The 20,209-nt window shown below is 45.7% G+C and overlaps 1 protein-coding gene and 1 pseudogene across 1 annotated transcript in view; one reads left to right on the forward strand and one right to left on the reverse strand.

The window, feature by feature from the left end:
- The window catches only part of SLC12A8 (solute carrier family 12 member 8), a 133,830-nt gene that overhangs the window by 71,037 nt on the left and 42,584 nt on the right, over positions 1 to 20,209 (reverse strand). The window lies entirely within an intron of this gene.
- Positions 15,038 to 15,700, forward strand: LOC115292682 (annotated as a pseudogene).

Below are 20,209 nucleotides of genomic sequence, written 5' to 3' on the forward strand. Positions count from 1 at the left end.
GCTTATTATTTTGGATCAGAGACTAACAAGAAAAAAAAACAATCATGGCTCTCTCGGTTAAAATAAATCTTACTTTGTTGTGTTCAGGAGTCTATGTTCCTGATGGTAGTGGTCGTGGTGGAGTGTAGACAGAGCGGGGGGTGGGGTTCAGAGGGAGGGGATGGAAACAATTAAGTGGTATTTAGAAATAAGAGAATGAGATCACAAAACTGTTTTTCCAAATTGCATCTGATCTTGGCTCTACCCCGTGGCTCCTGGCTTGCTCTCAGGCTCTCCCTCTCTGCACCCACACTAACCCCAGGCAGGACTCTCAAAGAGCCACGAGTGGAGTCTGCCCTTCCCTACTCAAAGGAAAAACCCACTGACCTTGCCCCGTGTTTATGATTTCTCTATCTTTAAACCTCCCGCAGAGTTCTAAAGTTATTCCTAGTTATTTTGTTTGTTTATCTGTTTGCTTTGCTAACTAGAAGGACTAAGAAAATCCTCAAGATAAGACATGTCATCAAGCCTATGTTTATATCACATTCCATCTGGGACTTCTGAATTAATTTTAACTTTAAAAATACTATATATGGTGTGAGCCCAATTATGTAAGAAAAAGAGGAATAGAAAAAAGGCTATAAGAAAATAAACTTTATACTTTGTATTTTAAAGTTAAATATTATTCCTTTTTTAATATTGCTTTTATTTTTTTAATGTTTTATTTAATTTTGAGAGAGAGAGAGAGTGCACGTGAGCAGGGAAAGGTCAGAGAGAGAGGGAGACACAGAATCTGAAGACAGGCTCCAGGCTCAGAGCTGTCAGCACAGAGCATGACACAGGGCTTGAACCCATGAACCTCATGACCTGAGCCAAAGCCAGACGCTCAACCGACTGAGCCACCCAGGCACTCCTAAATGTTCTTCTTAATAAAAATAAATTAGCATTATAATTTAGTATATACTATCTCTTATGGAGTGAATGTTGGCATCCCCACCTGACCCACCCAAATCCATATATTGAAACCCTAGAGTGGCTATACTTGGAGCTGGGGTCTCTAAGGAAGTAATTGGGGCTAATAAAGTCATAAGGGTGAAGCACTGATCAGATAGGATCAGTGTCCTTATCAGAAGAGACACCAGAGAGCTGGTGAGTACATACACTCTTTCCCAAACTCTCTACCACTCTCTCTCTTCCTCTCTCCCCATCCTCTTCCAACCTGCACAAGCACGTGCATACACACACACACACACACACACACAAAACACAATGAGGAAAGGCCATGTGAGGATATGGAGAGAAGGTGACCATCTACAAGCCAGGAAGACATTCTTCATCAGGAACCAAATCAGCTGCAACCTTAATGTTGGACTTCTAGTCCCTAGAACTGTGAGAAAATTAATTTCTGCTGTTTAGGTCAGTCTTTAAACTGGCTAGCTCCTAACCCTGGCTCTGTAGCTCAGGGGTTAGAGCACTGGTCTCGTAAACTGGCTAGCTCCTCTCAGCCCATGGATGAAACCTGGCTGCTCTGTACTGGACAATCCAGGACACACTTAATACCTGTCATGCTTATGTCTTTTGAGAATATTTGTCATGAGAATTTATTTCTGCCCCAAGACCTCCTTGGACCCTACGGCCCTGATTTCCTGGACCAGACCATCTCTGGTTCAGAGATGTGAGTCTGAGCCAAAGGTGACTGCACAGCCTGGTCCTGAAGGAGTCCACTGTCCAAGAGATTCCCCAGGACACCTTATCCAACCAGGTGTTCGTCTTGGCAAGAATGTGGGGGGAGACCTTGAGAGAAGGAAGCAGGGGACAGCAGGTGTCAGCTACCACTGTAACCGCAACAGAGACCAGCTAATGTTCTATTTCTCACCGAGGTGGATCTCTGGAGCTCTGGGATTCACAGGGGCTACACAGTGGCCCCGAGCGTCCCTCTGTCTCCTCAGGACATGGCTCTTCCTCAAACCTGAGGAGCCTTATTTCCTTCTAGCTACTCCCCTTCACCCCCTGGCCTAGCACCCTAAGCTCCAGCACACCTAACTTTCAGCACTTTCTGAAATTTTTTATACATTTGTCATCTCCACGTCTTCACATATACTGCTCCCTTTCCTTGGGATCACCCTGCCCAGTTTACCACCAGGGGAGCTGCTGAGTAGACTCTAAAGTCCCTTCAAACATCACCTTCTCTTTGGAGACCTCTCTGACACTCCAAGGGGAAGGTCTCCCCCCGCACCAGTGTGTTTTCCTTTATAACACATACCCCACATCTGGGGATTATTTGGTTAAGGGAGAGACTGCACCTGATCCCTGTGTATAAACTAAATTTCTAGCATTGGGTCTGCATATAGCAATGCTCAGAAAAGGTTTTTGATTCATTGATTACAGGGAATTGATTACAGAGGGGGAAATACAGCTGGGGTGGGAGAGAGACAGAGATAAAGAGACAGAGGGCAAAGGAAGGACAAAGCAGCAATAAAGGAGTCAGGGAAAGACAAGGTATCAGCAAGACATAACTTTAAAATGAACAGTGAAAAATCTTTTCAGGAATAAAAGCATTTTCCCATTTCAAGCTAAGCTTTTGTTTCCCTCTTTTTAATGTTTTTTGTTTGTTTGTTTTTTGTTTTTTGTTTTTTTGAGAGAGAGAGAGCAAGAGAGAGCAGGGGAAGGGCAGAGAGAGAGGGAGACACAGAATCCGAAGCAGGCTCCAGGCTCTGAGCTGTCAGCACAGTGTCCGACGTGGAGCTCAAACCCATGAACCGTGAGATCATGACCTGAGCCGAAGTTGGATGCTCAACCGACTGAGCCACCCAGATGCCCCAAGCTAAGGTTTCCTTTTTAAGTAAACTATTTTTCTGTTTATTTTCAGTCCTAGTGAGCCCTGATGTCCATTATAGAATGCTCATTAGACAGCTGAAGCTTTTTCCTTAGACAGTATTTCCACCTATTTCAAGCACAGAGTCCTGTTTTCCTCAGAGCAATACCTAAAACTTGTTTCCTCGTAGGCTGCAAACTCTCAAAAGTGGGGGAGGAAAGCCTGTAGAGGTACAGTCACTTGGGGGAGTCCCCACGATGCTAATTCACAGTCACTGACTGGGGTGATGAAGTGCCACTACCTAAGGTCACACATACTGGAGATAACAAGTAGTCACAAGTATTTATTGTGACCCTAGGTCACAAATCACATTATGGCAATCCACCAAGAGAAAAATGCCTCTTCATATCTCTGCTCCAGTACCATCCCAGGCAACTTAATAAACACTCAGAAACTTCATGTTTAAGAAGGATTAAGGTTTTCACAAGTGGCTCCCCAAATCAGAGGTACAATCCACACAGCGATTATAGTTCTAAGGACAAGTCATCAGAGGCTGCCAGAGCAAGAGAGATAATCTCTTTTTCCTAGAGAAAAAAATCTCTAATTTAAAAAAACAATGCTTAAACATGGTCAGTTTGTCATTTAAAAATAGTAACACCAGACCTCTGGGGTAAGGTGGCAGACTGAATATATGTACCTAATTTTGTTTCTTCCCCAAGAAGACCTCAGAAAATGGAATCTCAAGCTAGCTAAGGGAAGCTGAAACCAACCTGATATGCCCCACAAAATTCCAAGTCTCAGGTGGGCGGCACCAGGTGTCTGGCCCTGGGAGAGGCAAGAGGTGCGTTACAATCAGAAGACCAAGGCTCTCTGGGAAGTCACACGTGCTACCAGGCGCCTGGTGCTCCCTGGCCAACAGAAGTCCACAACAGTTTATTCTCTGGAGATGGTAAACCAAGGACTTTGACTGGAGTGCCAGGCCCAGCTGAGGAAAATGGAGCCCATATTTACTGAATACTGAAGCAGAGGTCTCCACCCCTTCCCCCCAACTCAGCTGTCACAACAGGGTGCTCTGACTCATCCCTCAGGCAGACTACAAGACTCCTCTTTAGAGAAAGGGAAACAATTCATGAAGCACCTGAAAAGATAATCCTGGGAGATGGTCCCCAATAGCTAGTGCACCCAGACTGTCTTACCCAGCTTAAAACTGACCAGACCCAGCTGTGAGCTCAGACCTCCAGGCAGCCTTGTCTCTTCTTACTCTGGAGCAGAAAGCCAAGAATGACCAGATATCTGACAAATCCCTCTGATAGGGAGATAAAGACCCAAACAAAAGGAAAAAGGGCAGCTTAGAGGAAACAGAAACTTTGAGAAGATAAGAAAACTTTGGAAAATATATCAACAAATCCTCTGAGGGCTATAAGAAAGTACTGCATCCCTGAAGCAAACCAAAAAACAAACAAAAAAAAAGGGATGCTGTTGAAATAATGAAATGAAATGTAACAATTAAAAAACTAAGAAAAAGGTCTTCATTATTAAAAATAGTTTAGCAAAATAAGAAAATTGATTGAAGGACTACAAGACTGAGTTAAGGGAATCTCTCAGGAAGTGAAGATAAAAATAGGTAAAAATAAAATCCAATATCCTAATAGTAAAAGTACCAGAAATAGAGAACAGAAAGTGTAGAAAAATATCACCATTGAAATAACTCACGATAATTTCTCAAAACTGAAAGATACATTACCAGACCAGAAAGGGCCCACCCAGTGCCCAGCATAATATAAAGAGAACCTTACGTTAGTGTATCATTTTGAAATTTCAGAAAACTGGGGACAAGAAGAACTTCCTACTAGTTTATAGTTACATGTAAAAGACCATGAATCAGAATGGACTGCTCAACAGGAATACTAGAAGCCAGGAGACAAGCAAAAAGAAGTTTATAAGAAAATAGTTTCCAACCTAGAATTGAATATCCAGCCAAAATATGCATCAAGTATGAGCACAGAAGAAAGAATTTTCAGACACAAAAAGTCTCAAACCACTTATCTCTCATGAGTTCTTTCTCAAGAAGTTACTGGAAGATGACCTCCATCAAGATGAGAGAACAGGGGTGCGTGGGTGGCCCAGTCGGTTAAGCATCTGATTTATCTCAAGTCATGACCTCGAAGTCCATGAGTTTGAGCACTGCATTGTGCTCTGTGCTAACAGCTCAGAGCCTGGAGCCTGCTTTGGGTTCTGGGTCTCCTCGCTCTATGCCCCCCACCCCCAATCTCTCTCTCTCTTTCTGTCTCAAAAAAAATTTAACATTAAAAAAAGATGAGAGAGCAAATCAGAATGACAGAAACAGGAGATTCAACAGAGAGGGGAGATAAAGGAGGGTGACTAGAGATCCTCAGGGGACAGCTTTGCACATGAGTATGTGGTGACTTCCCAGACTGGAGCAATGGGACCAAAGACATGCTGAGGGCCCTTATCACCAAGCTCTCTGGAGCCACCACACCTAGTTTTTAACCTGAGGTCAGAACACTGGCCTGAGCCTATCTCAGAATCTCATGTGCTTGGTTCATCTTGACCATGAACTTGACCATGAAGTTGCTGCTTTCCCCATCCAGCCTACTCCTCAGTCAGTGGGAACTGTTCTGTTTGACCAACTGCAAGGGCTAGGGATGGCAATGAGGGACTCAGACGTAAAGACAGAGAACAGTTTTGTCCCCCAGCACATCCCTCCAGATATTTAGTCCCTGACACGTATTACAACCCTGGGAAAGGCAGAGACCTGAATAACCCAAAGTCAGATAGTGATTACTTCTGGTGAGGAAAGGAGGGAGATGCCCCCGGCAGGGAGCACAGGGAGCTCTTGTGGGACGAGCTCTAGATGACATTCTGCTGTTCTTTACCAGCAGCGGTGTTTTATATGCTCATCCATACACAATATGTGTTTTAGAATAAGATAACTTAAGAAAGTAATCATAATATAAATATTGGAAGCATTAACATTTTCCCTCCTATTTAGAGATCTCTCCTTCCATGTTCTTTCTCTGCAAAGTGACGCACTGCATTTCACAGAGACAATCATAAAACTGTTTATAAAGTAATACACTCATTTTGTGAGATGCCTTCTGTAAAAACTTTGAGAATCTCCTTTTTGCATTTTCACAGTGTCCAGCAAAAATTATATTACCTCTTACAAAGTGGTGTGAAGACCAGATGAAATTAAGTCAAGAACCAGAAGCCCCTATCTCTGACTGCAGGCCTACGTCTAGAGTCATGAGTCTTAGGAGGCATAAAATGCAGGGATTGAGAGCCTGGGCTCTGTATGGACTACCTGGGTTTGATTCTACCTCTACCAACAAGGCAACTTTTAGCAGCACAGCCTCAGTCTCCCCACTTGTAAAATGGGAATAATCATAGTGCCTACCTCTCACTGTAAGAAGCTAACGAATTAACACATGTACAGCACATGAAACAAGCCTGACATACGCTAAGTGCTCAATTTTATTACCATTATACAGATAAGCAACTGTCTTACTATGCACAGCAACTGTCTTTCTACAAAAGAAGGTAGTTCCATCAAAGAGTCCGCGAGTGTGGGCACTCGCTGTGGTCAGCCCTTCTCCTCATGGCCTCCTAGTGTTCACAACTACCACCATCTTCCAGTGAGCAGTGGCCCAGAGATGCAGGCTGATGAAGCAGGTGGCATTTGCAACAAATCACCCAAGCCTTTTCGCGCTCGGGACTGAGACACGGTTCCTTAAAAATGGCAAACTTGGCTTGCAGGTGGGCAACAGCACAGCTGCCTCCTTCAGCACCCAGCCTCATGATGGCGCTCCCCGCAACGGAGCCAGCACATGCGTGTGAGCAGCTGCTTTGCTGCAAACACGAGTCACACGTCTCAGGGCTGTGGTCGGGTACAGGGCAAACGGCACTGGATGGGGTGCTGGGAGAACTGGCTTGCAACTGTGGCTCTGTTTGACCCAGAAAAGGGCACTTGACTTCTCCGTGCCTAAGATTCCTCACCCACAGGATCAGGCACGTCACCCAGATTCAACATACTGAAGGTCGGGGAATCTAAGCACATGTCAGTTTGCCCTTCAATACCATATAATTAGCGTAGGGGGAAAGGGAGGACACTCAGGACAGTGAGGTTTCTGAAAACACAGCTCATCATCCAAGACTGACTGCAGCGCTGGTGCTGACCTGCGTGGGCTTCCATCCCCTTGTCTAGGCAGAGCCTGTAACAATGTTATCACTTTTTAAAGCATACGTCTAAACGAGTTCCTATTACAGACGATTGGCAGGTGCCCAGTTAATAGATTATTCCACCAGACAGTTGAATGTATTGGCCATTGGTCAAAAATGAGGTCACCACAATTCTATGTGCTATAACTGGAAAACCCTAATGAAAAACAGTTGTCTATTTTTTAACAAATAGGAATCCATATTCCCATATCCCTTGATTTGCCTTGCATGGTGTGTGGTTCAGGAGCAAAGGAAGATTTTGTTCAAGGTCAAGTTGGCTTTGCTCTTTGACTCCTTTGTTGTGCATTTGACTGTCCATGCATGTTTCACATCAGCAAATCCCCAGCCAGATTCCAGCTGACCTACAGGAATTTCCAGCCAACATTGCCAGATCCCTGGTCTTTCTCCCAAACCTGCACAGTCGGAAAGAACGGGTCAGGAGACTCCTGTCCCAGCCATATGGACACACATGCTCAGTGGATATGCATAATATGAAGCACATGTGCTTTCTCAAAAAAAAAATTTTGTTCCTCCTAAGGGACACAGAGCTGTTATTAACAGAGCCTGTGGCGTCCTTCCAGCACACGGACATTCCCAGACAAAACCATCCAGGCTGACCTGCTTGCAGGTGAGATCTGCACTCTGATTTTTACCAATGACTCTTCTACACCCTTTTGTCAAGTATTTAATGCCTCTCCAAGCACCTCCACTCCTTGCAAACAAAAAATCCAGGAGGAAAAGTTTCAAAGCCAGTTTCTTCTCAGCTGCAACCCTTCCTTCCTTCCTCCTTCCCAAGATGGTCTGACTGAACTCACAACCTGACCCCACCCTGGGCCGGACCCTCCACACAGGCATTGTGGTTTCTCTTGCCAGCTGCAGCCTGTGCAGACAGAATACCTGGGAACTGCTGCCAAAACAGGAAGGTCGGCGCCTCTCAGAAGGGAGGCCTGGGGAGTATCCGTCTCCTAGGTGACTGCAGATAAGACTTGAAGGGGCCAGGGCTTTCTACACCTCCAGTAACATTCCAGAGCCTTTCCCTGGTACCCTCAGTCTATCTGATTCATTCTTCATTCATTCATCCAGCAAACAGACTGAGCACCTGCTGATATAAAGCCCTGTTCTGGAGTTGGGGACAAAAGGGGACTGAGACGTCTGTCTGTCTCCAGGAGCACCAGTGTTGTTGTGACAGGCCACTTGGTGTGGGGGCAGCCCTGGACACCTTGGACTCCTCTGGGGCCCCCAGTGGAACCACCCCTCTGCACTCCCACACTGCTCCCACCAACAGAGTCCCTAAGATAACATCATGAGGAACAGGGCTACGGAGGGTTTGGGTAGGAGACTGGGCAGGAGATCCTGCAGCCCCGGCCCCACTCCTGAGCCTCATCTCTCCCTGAGCACAAGCAAGGGCTTCCGGACTCAGGTCCGCTTTCTGGTCCCCAGAACATGTCTTTCCACAACCGATTGGAAGGGTGACCATGCTAATTGGCATATCTGTTGGGCTCTGATCTAGTGCATAAATAAACCTTTCAAGCCTAAATCATCAACACTGCCTGAGTCTGCAAAAAGCCTTCAAAAGCCTGCTCATTACCAGTCTACAATGGAGCAAGTCTTTAACTGGATAGCAACTAACTTTTATCCATCATGGCAAAATCTGTGGCTTGCAAAGGGGGATCAGGGCAGTAATGAGGACCCCACGCTGGGCCAGAAACCCCAATACAGTAGCCTATTCAAAGGATCCAGCCCTGAATAGAGGTAGAGGGAGAGAGGGAAGTTCCGGAGTAGGAAACCATGATATGAGGGGCAGGGGTGGGGGCGGGGAAACCATGATATGAGGGGCAGGGGTGGGGGGCGAGGAAAGGAGTCAGAAAGGCATGGAGAGAAAGGAAAAGAAGATAGGATAAATCTAAAAGAGGGCTTCTTCCCATCCCTTTTACCATGGCCACAAATTCCAGCAGATGGATCAGCTGCCAGCACTAGGGTTCCTGTGGTCCTGTTTCTTTCTGAATTAGCACAACTTTTCAAGGAGTCTCCTAAGAAAGTGCAGAAACTCACCTCTGCTGGGGTCAGACTGACTGAGGCCAACAATATTAAGGACTGACGGCTGAGCAGTCTGACTCCCAGACTGGCCTCACCCCTGCACTCCCAGGAAGAGGGCCTGAGGACCCAGGAGGGAGCATCAGGTCCTATCCTGATCAACACCATGCCCTGCCCTGAACTGGGTCCTGGTCAGCTGACTGTCTAGTCCCACAGTGCCGGAGGGATTCCGGACTCATGTACTCACCACTTCAGTACCTGGTTCTGACTCCTCACCTTGCCTTATAGTCCTCTGTCCCACATCTCCTGCTCCCCTGTCAAGCTCTGACCCATAAAGCTCTGATCATGCATGGGAGGGCCCAGCAGAGACTAACATGTTCTCGGACCCCCTTGATCTGAAGGAGGAGGGGAGCAGTAAAGGACTCAGTAGAGGAGAATGGCTCCACCACCCTCATTCAAGGGCATGCCAGACCACCAGGGAATAGTGCTTTAGAGTCAGGAGCACTGGATTCAAATTCTGGCTAAGCCACCTACTATGCAATCTCAGGAAAGCTGTATAACCTCCTGGGGCTTCAATGTTCTTGTCTGTAAAATACGAATAACCATCCCCCCACATCACTAGGTTCCTTTAAGGTTTAATTAGAATACTGTATGGGGGCACTTGGATGGTTCAGTCAGTTGAGTGTCCGACTTTGGCTCAGGTCATGATCTCAGTTAGCGAGAGCCCCGCATTGGGCTCTATGCTGACAGCTCAGAGCCTGGAGTCTGCTTCCAATTCTGTGTCTCCCTCTCTCTCTGCCCCTCCACCACTTGCACTCCTCCCTCCCTATCGCTCTCAAAAATAAATAAACATTAAAAAATTTAAAAAGAATAATATATGTAAAGTGCCTGACATAAAGCTGGCACTCATTACAATTTTCCCACATACATCCATACATATGGATAAGCAGGTTTTGTGATATGCAGGGCCCTTAGCTGAGTGCTAGTCCAGGGAGACAGGCACAGGAAGGAGGAGTTAGTCTCCCTCCGGAGCCTGCTCTTAGGGCAGTGAATTCTTTGGTCTTACCTCCAGGATTCTGCCAGTCCAAGCAGTATGGCATGTGGCCTCACCACTGTTTGGCTCTCATTCCACTGAGCTTGTGTTAGACAGCAAAGCAGATGCCATATGAGCAGGGGGCCAGACAGGGGTTCTCGACCCTGAGTGTATAGTAGAATCACCTGGAGAGCTAGAAAATACAGTCCAATAGGTCCCACTCAGCGGTGCTGGCAGACTTGGTCTGTGGGGGTTGGGGCTGGTGGGAGCTCCCCGGGTGCTTCTAATGTGCAGACAGCATTGAGACCCCCAGGGATAGAAGTTGGGGTCACAGGCTGGGTCATCAGCTATTCTAAGAAGACTCTGTTCCTCTCTGCTGAACCAGGGAGGGCTGAGTACCAAGGCCTGGGTTCTCGGAAATTACCTGTTCTCGGACCTCTCTGGGTCACAGTTCCTCATCTGTGAGATGGAGAAAATAACGCTGCCCAGCCTCCCTCATCTGGGAGGGTCTCATGAGATGGTGGGTGTGAAAGCTTTCAGTACACCGTCACCTACTTGACGACGGTGTAAGTAAAACGCCAATGCCAGGATGCCCTAGGCCATTCTACACAAAGCAGTCATGCTTTCTCCTAGTACCTCTGTGTGTGGAGAGGAATGACTGAGCAAGCTACCCTGGGACAAGACTCCTTGGCCCTCAGAGGCCAGAAAACAAACAGCCAGAATCACGACTCCACACAGAGGCCACCCGGGGCACTGCAAGGCCTTCTAGGCAGGCCTTGCTCACAGGCCTTGGAAAACCCTTCCCAGCAAAGCTCTGCAGAAAAGCCCTCCCACCACAGGGGAAAGGCTCAGGAGGACAGTGGCTGGGAAGAAGAGGCTACAGAGTCATGATGGTCGCTGGGCCGCCGTCTTCACCTCAGGAAGAAAGAAGGGCCTGACCTCACCCCCACAGTGCTCACGATTTCATCTCCAGGCCTGACCACCCCTGGGAGCCCTTGGCCACACACGTCGCTGCCGTCTCGTCGTCTCCACTTGGACATCACTTGAACTCTTATGCTGACCTCTCGCTCTCCCCCACATCTATTCCTCCCAGATTCCTCCCAGATCCCAGTGGCCCAAAGCCACCAGCCAGCCAGCCTCGTGTCAGCCAGGTCCCTCAGCTCTGCCTCATCCCCACATCCCATCCCACTATTTCATCTGTCTTTAATCTGCTCCCTCTTCCCCATCCCCAGGGCACTGGAGCACCACTGCTTTCCCAGAGCCCCATGATAGCCTCTCAAATAAGTTTCCTGCCTCCATCCTCCATCCCAATCTCAAGCCACCGGTTTTTCCATACTGTGGCCAGAGTGATTTTCTAAAGTGTACAATTGATGCCACAGTTCCCATTGCCCCAAGACAAAGCCCGGGCCCCTAAGCGGGCAGCCCGGGCTTTCAGGAGCTGGCCCCTCGTGCTCTGCACGCTCCTCGCCCCACATCCCACTTGGGGCTCTCTCAGGTTCTGAGCATAGCAGGCTCCTGGGTCGTCGCATGAACTGCAAGATGTGCTTCTTTCTCTTCTTCCTCCAGCTAAGTCCTGTACTCCTTTAACTCCCAGAGCTCAGAGGGAATCTGCTCTGGAAAACCTTTCCTAACTCAGGCTGGATGGGAGTCCCCCGACCCCGAAACCCATGTTACAGGACTGCCACGACTCAGTCCCTGTTTACGTGTCAGGGTCTCCCAGGACGCTGTGAGCAGTAGAAAATGAAAGAAATGGCGAGGCATAGCCTAATGTGAACAAATCGCAAAATACAGTGGGTGAGAAAAGCAAACTGCAATAATCATTCAATCATCCATGCTTTAAATATGTATCAGGTGGATGGGTCCACGCAGTATGATAAAATGCGTGTAAAACTTTCAAACACTAAACATTAATAGAGATCAACTGTGGTATCTACGTATGTTAGAAAAATAAAAATACACTGGAGGGACAAATATCAGACTCAGGATAGTGTTCACCTGGGGGAGAAAAGAGAATGGAGCAAAGTACTACTTAAATTGCACCTGTAATGCCTCACACATTTTTATTTTTAAGAGAGTTCTGAAACCAAACTGGCAAAATACCCATTAAATTGGGGGGGGCTGGGTAGATGAGAATCTGTAATATTGTTTTCTGTACATTTGAAATATTTCAAATATCAGTACACTTTTTAAACTTTAACTGAGGAGCCAGTCTCCGAAGCCCTCGTTAACTTTCCCGGGGTCCCGAGCACACTGCTGTGGCTGCCAGCCCCGCCCAGCCTCCACGGGCCACACCATACAATCAGAAATGCAATCTGCATTGTGAACACTTTTATCCTCACATTTACTGATGAGAAAACCAAGGCTCAGAACAGGTAACCTTGCTCAAGACCACTAGAGGCTCCCGGATTTCAGACCATATTCTTCAAGTACAATTCCTAATATTTCATCCAAGAGAGAGCACCTAGGTCAAAGTGTGGTGGAGAGAATTCCAAAAGTAGGAGCAGGGCTGTATTCATATGTATTTATGACCCAGTGAGTGGAGACATTTCTGGGAAGAAGGGGCAGGAAGGTGCAGAGTTGGAGACATAACCAAACAAGTAATTTGGGGCTAGTCCGTGAAACTTAGTTAATACAAACCCATTAGGTTTGGACTCTGTCCTGTAGGCAATAAAAGGCTCCTGAAGCTGTTTAAGCTGGAGAGTAACCTAAGCAAAGCACTGTTTTAGGAAAAGTAATCTGGCTTCAGTGTACAGGAAGGTTGGTTGCCCATAGGAGAAGGGTAGAGTCAACCAAAAGGAAGCTCCTGGAAGGATAAGTTCAGATCTGGAAATCATCTAAGTGCCCCATATAAGAAATGGCCTCTGTTGATCTAAGGAGAGAGCTATCGGGTTGAAAAGGATAGGAAGGTTTAAGCTATACAGAGAAATAAAAGTTCACTCCAGCCCTCCAGGCTTGGGGAAATGGTGGAGACATTTGGAAGATAAGCTAATTATTTGCTTATTGAGTTTTGAGGGGAGGTTTTTTGGGGGGGTTTTAGGGGGTGAGGAGGAGACGGTAAATAAAGGGACGAGGAAGAAATGCAAGACTTCAGCTTTGCTTGTCTTTAATTCAAGGTGATGCTCAGACATCTAGGGAGAGAAGCAACGGCAGTTGGTGACATGGGAGCTCCATCCAGGAAAGTTGAAGAAGCAGATGAGAGCAGCAACAGTGCTGGAAGGATCTTTCTGAAGAAGAGAGCACAGAGTAAAGCAGCACTAATGACTGACCCGGGGTCCCCTGCCTGCATCCAGGAGAAGAAGACTAAGAAAAGAGCCAAGGCAGCCCTGTGTTGGAGAAGAAATGGGAAGAGACTGAGTCAAGTCAGCACAGGGGTTGCCATAGACTGAAGGTGTGTGTCCCCTCCGCTCCAAATTCATATGTTGAAGCCTCATCCGCAGTGCGATGGAGTGTGGAGGTGGGCCTTTGGGCTGTGATTAGGTCATGAGGGTGGAGCCTTCTTGAATGGGATTAGTGCCCTTATAAAGGAGGCCTCAGGAAGTTTCCGTGCCCTCTGGTCACATGAGGACAGTGAGAGGACAGCCTTCTACAAACCAGGAAGCTGGTCCTTGCCAGACACTAAATCTGCTAGTGGCTTGATCCTGAATTTCCAGCCTCCAGAACCATGAGAAAGAAATGTCCATTGTTTAAAAGCCACACAGTCTAGGGTATTTTGTTAAAGCAGCCTGAATGGACTGAGACAGTGGTCAGTGGTGCATTCTTATTCAAGAATAAGAAATGAGCAAAGGTTCTGGATTTAAAGACTGAGCGGTTAGTGGGACTTTAGGTAGAGCGATTTCAGCAGATGGTAGAGTCAGGCATGCTTGACCCTTGATCTTTCAATAGCTCTTAACAGCAAGCTGGCTTTATAGCCGGGCACAGGCGGACCCAGGTCCCACCTGCCAGACTCAGCATGAGCAGAGCCTGCGCCTGCCCAAGCTGTGCACTGAGCAACAGCCCCTCCCACGGACGGCGGCGTGCCCGGGCAGACAGAGCGTGCGAGGTGGGGGACCCGAGGTGACTACAGACCCATGCAAAGTAGCTATCTTCCTAGATAACCAAAAAGTTAAGCTTAGAGATGCATAATTTCATTTTTAAATGCAGAACATAGAATTAAAATGTGCCACATGTCACTTTATTTTCTAAAATGTATTTTATCTATATTTGCCTGACTTCTGTGGCAATAAAATGATTTTGGCATGAGACACATCTTACATAAATGAAAATATAATCCAACAAAATGGCATTTTAGGAGCTTTAAGACAAACAAATGTTTGAGAGGGCCTTGTTTAAATTACGTTGCCATGCTATTTAGCTTTTTACAGTAATGTAGCTGTGTCTCCACAGAGCCTCGTGCAATGAGGCTGTGTTGGAAGAGACAGGACGGGAGATGGGGAGAGGAAGAGGGGCCTGTGCTGACTGCTTGCAGGTCAAGGAGTCAAGAAGTAAGGAAGTGGAGGCAATGAGTAAGATCCATTTCTATGGGCAGCATGGAGATGAAATGAAAGACATGACACAGAGGCTTGAGATGGAGGATGAGGCATGACACTGGGGCTTGAGTGCAAGGAAGGATGTACCAGGTGAAAGACGTCAGACTAAATGGAAGTCTGCACCCTGACCGTGAGTCCCCCAGCCTCTTCCCCCCACTTCTGCCCTCTTCCCAGCACCGTGGAAGCCAGGCATGTCCGAGGCAGGAGACTGGAGAGTTCTCTGGAAGACACTAACTGTACCAGAGGAAAGACCTACAGAAACTGACCGATTTGGGAGACTTGGGTGAGACAGTCCAGTGTGCCACACCGTCCCCTCACAGTGAAGCCTCCCACCACAACCCCCACCTCCTCTACACAGACCTTCCAGTGACTGACCAGTGCCTCCGTATTAAAAATGAATGGGGACGAGGCTGGGGAGCGCTGAGCCGCGCATCGTGCCCTGCGCTGCCCAGACTAGCGAACAATACAGTCAGGATGGCTAAAGGTGATCCCAAGAAACCAAAGGGCAAGATGTCTGCTTATGCCTTCTTTGTGCAGACGTGCAGAGAGGAACATAAGAAGAAAAACCCAGAGGTCCCTGTCAATTTTGCAGAATTTTCCAAGAAGTGCTCTGAGAGGTGGAAGGCAATGTCTGGGAAAGAGAAGTCTAAATTTGATGAAATGGCAAAGGCAGTTAAAGTGTGCTATGATCGGGAAATGAAGGATTATGGACCAGCTAAGGGAGGCAAGAAGAAGGACCCTAATGCTCCCAAAAGGCCACTGTCTGGATTCTTCCTGTTCTGTTCAGAATTCCGCCCCAAGATCAAGTCTACCAACCCAGGTATCTCCATTGGAGATGTGGCAAAGAAGCTGGGTGAGATGTGGAATAACTTAAGTGACAGTGGAAAGCAGCCTTACAACAAGGCAGCGAAGCTGAAGGAGAAGTATGAGAAGGATGTCGCCGACTATAAGTCTAAAGGAAAGTTTGATGGCGCCAAGGGTCCTGCAGAAGTTGCCCAGAAAAAGGTGGAAGAGGAAGATGAAGAAGATGAGGAGGAAGAAGAGGAGGAGGAGGAGGAGGAGGAGGATGAATAAAAGAAAAAACTGTTCCTCTGTCTCCTTGTGAACACCTTAGAGTAGGAAGCGCTGTCACGGACGCCTCTCTTATTGGAGACACGTCTGTTGCCCTCGTTAGGTTTAATCACACAATTGGGTCATGGTCATATCGTAGTCTCTTCAGAGTGCTCTAGAAATTGTCAGTGGTTTACATGAAGCGGCCGTGGGTGTCCAGAGCACCCTGAAACTGTATCAAAGTTGTATATATTTCCAAACATTTTTAAAACGAAAAGGCTCTCGTGTTCTCCTCACTCTGTGCACTTTGCTGTTGGTGTGACAAGGCATTTAAAGATGTTTCTGGCATTTTCTTTTTTGAATTTGTAAGGTGGTGTTAACTCTATGGTTATTGGCTAGAAATCCTGAGTTCTCAACTGTACATATCTATAGTTTGTAAAAAGGACAGAACAACCGAGACAAAGTCTTGATGCTCTTTGCTTGGCTTGAGGCTGTGGGGGAAGATGCCATTTGGAGGGGCTGTAGCTCAGGGCGTGCACTGTGAGGCTGGGCCTGTGGACACTGCAGTGGGCATCGTTTAGCTTCAGGTTGTCTTGTTTCTGTATATAGTGACCTAGCATTCTGCTGCCATTCTCAGCTGTGGAAAAGCAGCGGGGGTGGGGGGTGGGGGGTCAGCTGGCATGAGAAGAGTTTGGATCTTTTTTAGTTAAGTGCATAGTTTTAAACTGTTTGTTTTGAAACAAACTGTAGAACTCTTCATTGTTAGCAAAGAGCCACTGCATCAATGAAAGTTCAAGAACCTTCTGTACTAAGCACAATTTGCAACATTCTGTTATTTTTTTGTATGTTTAGAATGCTGAAATGTTTTTGAAGTTAAATAAACACTATTACATTAAAAAAAAAAACAAAGAATAAAAAATGAATGGGGGCACTTTGGTGGCTCAGTTGGCTGAGCATCCCAAGTCTTGGTTTTCACTCAGGTCATGACCTCATGGTTCATGAGTTCAAGTTCCAAGACAGCTGTCTGCTGACAGTAAGGAGTCTGCCTGGGATTCTCTCTCTCCTTCTCTCTCTGCCCCTCACCCTTCTCTGAACTTGTGCTCACAGGTGCACATGTGTGCACACTCTCTCTCAAAACAAACTTTAAAATAAGTAAATACATAATAAAAATGAATGAATGGGGCACCTAGGTGGCTTACTTGGTTGACGATGGGATGACTCTTGATTCCGGCTCAGGTCATGATCTCCTGGTTGTAGGATTGAGCACTGTATCAGGCTCCACACTGGGCACTAAGCCTGTTTAGGAGTCTCCTCTGCCCCTCCCACACTCATTCTCTCTCTGTCTCTCTTTCTCTCAAAATAAATAAACTTAAAAAAAAAGAACAAATAGTCAGAGACTACCAGGCATTGAAGAAAGCTTGCAGCAAGCTTGAAGCACTTAACACAGAGAATAAAACAAGGTAACAGAAACAAGGAAATGTGGAAAAAAAACAGATAATGCTGAGAGAAGAAAATTTCACAAGAAAAAAAACTCCTATAAGTTATAGCCTGAAAGAATCATAATGAGATATTATATTAATGAAACAAGAAGAGGCTGTGATTCTCAAATTATCAAAGAACAAAGAGCTCTTGGAAATTAAGGCTAGTCAAAATGAAAAATTCAGTACAATAGAAATACAGTTGAAGAACTCTCCCATAGAGAAGGAAAAAAAGAATAAGCTAGAGAAAAGAGAAGATTAAAATAATAGTATAAACAGACGGTTCAAGCTAGGAGCTCTAATATCCAAGTATTCAGAATTCAAGAAAAAAGTTAAAAATTTAAAAAGAGAGAAAGAAAAAACAAAGGAGAAGAAATTGTCAAAGAAATAATTTGAAGATTCCAGATTAAAAATGCCCCAGGTCAATGAACAGCAATTTTCATTATGAAATCTTAGAACCTGAAGGGCAAAGGGAAGGTCCTAAAGCACTTGAAGAAGAGAAAGAGGTCACTTATCAGGAGCAGAAATCCAAATAGGACCAGACTCCTGAATGCTGCTGAATGCCAGAAGGTAGAGCAATGACTTCAAAATTCTAAGGGAGGGGCACCTGGGTGGCTCAGTCCGTTAGGCGTCCGGCTTCGGCTCAGGTCATGATCTCATAGTTCGTGGGTTCGAGCCCCGCGTCGGGCTCTGTGCTGACAGCTAGAGCTTCAGATTCTGTATCTCCCTCTCTCTCTGACCCTCCCCTACTCACACTGTCTCTATCTAAAAATGAATAAAAAACATTTAAAAAAATTCAAAATTGACAACTCTGTTAAAAAAAATTGTAAGGGAAGTGATTTTCAGCCTAGATTTTTATACCTCCTACCAATCACACATGGAAGTGGAAAAGTGGCATTTTCCATCCTAGACAGAAGAGGATGATTTGGGATCCAGACAGTAGAGACAACACCTGGGAGTAGGAAGGGCACATACCAGACAACAGCTGTGACCCTGTCCTGAGATCATCCACCCAGAAGGAAGGTAAGGATGGGATCTCCAAGAGAAAATGTAACATAGGGAGAACTGGAAAAAACACCTATACATATTTAAAAGCTCTGTGGATGGGGCTCCTGGGTGGCTCAGTTGGTTAATTCTTCAACTTTGGCTCAGGTCATGACTTCACAGATTGTGGATTCAAGCACCACACTGGGCTCTGTGCTGACAGCTCAGGGCCTGGAGCCTGCTTTGGATTCTGTGTGTGTGTGTGTGTGTGTGTCTCTCCCTCTGACCCTGCCCCGCCTGTGCTCTGTTTCCCTCTCTCTCACAAAAATAAGCAAACATCAAAATAAATAAATAAATAAACATTAAAAAATTAAAAATAGAAGCTCTATGGATATTTCTATAATGGTAATTGTAAAAAACTAGAAAATAAAGCAAATGAAAAAAATAGAGCATAGTGGATTGAATTGTGGGCTGCCAAAAGATATGCCCACATACTAACCCTAGAAACCTGTGAATGTGGCCTTATTCGGAAAACGGGTCTCTGCAGACGTAATTAAGTTAAGGGTCTGCAATTGGGATCATCCCAGATTATCGAAACTGGACCTTTTTCCAGTGACAAGGCTGTCTGCCTGAGGTACCCACAGAGGAGAGGCCATGTGACCACGAGGCAGAGGCAGGAGCGATGTGGCCCCGGAGCGCCTGGAGCCACCAGAAGCTGGAAGAGACGGGAAGAGCTCTCCTCTAGAGTTTTGGGAGGGAGTGCGGCCCTCCAACACCTCGCTCCACCACCTCCGGCCTCCAGAACCTCGAGCTGATAGAGTTCTGTTGTTTAGCCACCCAATATGCAGTGACTTGTTAAGGCAATTCAGGAAACTATGACACAGACTAAGCTTAGTTTCAGGAGAAGCCAGAAGATACACAAACAAGAAAGCAATCAGAATATGCAATTTGGCTTAAAAATGAATATCTTTATGTATATACATTACTTTAATTAGACATAAAAATTAATTTTAAAAGAACAAATGACATATTAGAAAAAACTTTTCAACATGTGCAACAAACACTGTCAAGCACTAATAAAAGCTAAACAAGCATTTGTTTTGTTTTGAATTAATCGTGAAGGTAAAGAGCTACAAAGCACTAAAAAGGATGAAAGCACAAAGGAACAATAGGGAAAGATAATAAATAATTCAAAGAAAAATAAATATAAGTGGCAATAAAAATATGAATAAAATAATTCTCATTAATGATTTCAGAAAACTAAGATTTTTAAAGGAGCACAATTTTTGCCCATCATTTCTTGGCAGAAATTTGAAAGGTTGAACATATCCAATATTGTTCAGGGTATGGGGAATCAATAACTCTTACATACGGTCAGTGGGATTTCAAAATGAAACAACTTAATGAGAAGGCAGAACCTAATGATATTTTGTTCAAAATGTTTAATGTTTATTTATTTTTGAGAGAGAGAGAGAATGCAAATAAGGGAGGGGCAGAGAGGGAGGGAGACAAAGAATCAAAAGCAGCCTCCAGGTTCTGAGCTGTCAGCACAGAGCCCTACACAAGGCTCGAACCTACAGACTGCAAGATCATGACCTGAGCAAAGTCAGATGTTTAACCGACTGAGCCACCCAGGAGCCTCAGAACCTATTAAAATTTAAAATATGTTGACCATTGTTCTATTAATTCTATTTACAACCCTTGATCCAATAGAAATAAGCTTTAGAGGCATGTGGGTGGCTCAGATTCAGACTGGCTCAGGTCATGATCTCACAGCTCGTGAGTTCAAGCCCCACATCGGGCTCTGTGCCGATAGCTCAGTCTAGAGACTGCTTCAGATTCTGTGTCTCCCTCTCTCTTTGCCCCTTGCCCACTTGCACTCTGTCTCTCTCTCTCTCTTCCAAAAATAAATATTAAAAATTTTTTAAAAACTGAAATAAGCTTTAAATTTTGCTCAAGGATATTCATGTCAGCAATACTTATAATAGCAACAAACTAGAAAAAAATTAAATATCCATCAATAAACATATGTTTAAATATGAAATATTTTAGATTTGTCATATGGAGTACT

Source organism: Suricata suricatta, chromosome 5 (genome assembly GCF_006229205.1).
Source record: "Suricata suricatta isolate VVHF042 chromosome 5, meerkat_22Aug2017_6uvM2_HiC, whole genome shotgun sequence".
NCBI classification, from domain to species: Eukaryota; Metazoa; Chordata; class Mammalia; order Carnivora; family Herpestidae; genus Suricata; species Suricata suricatta.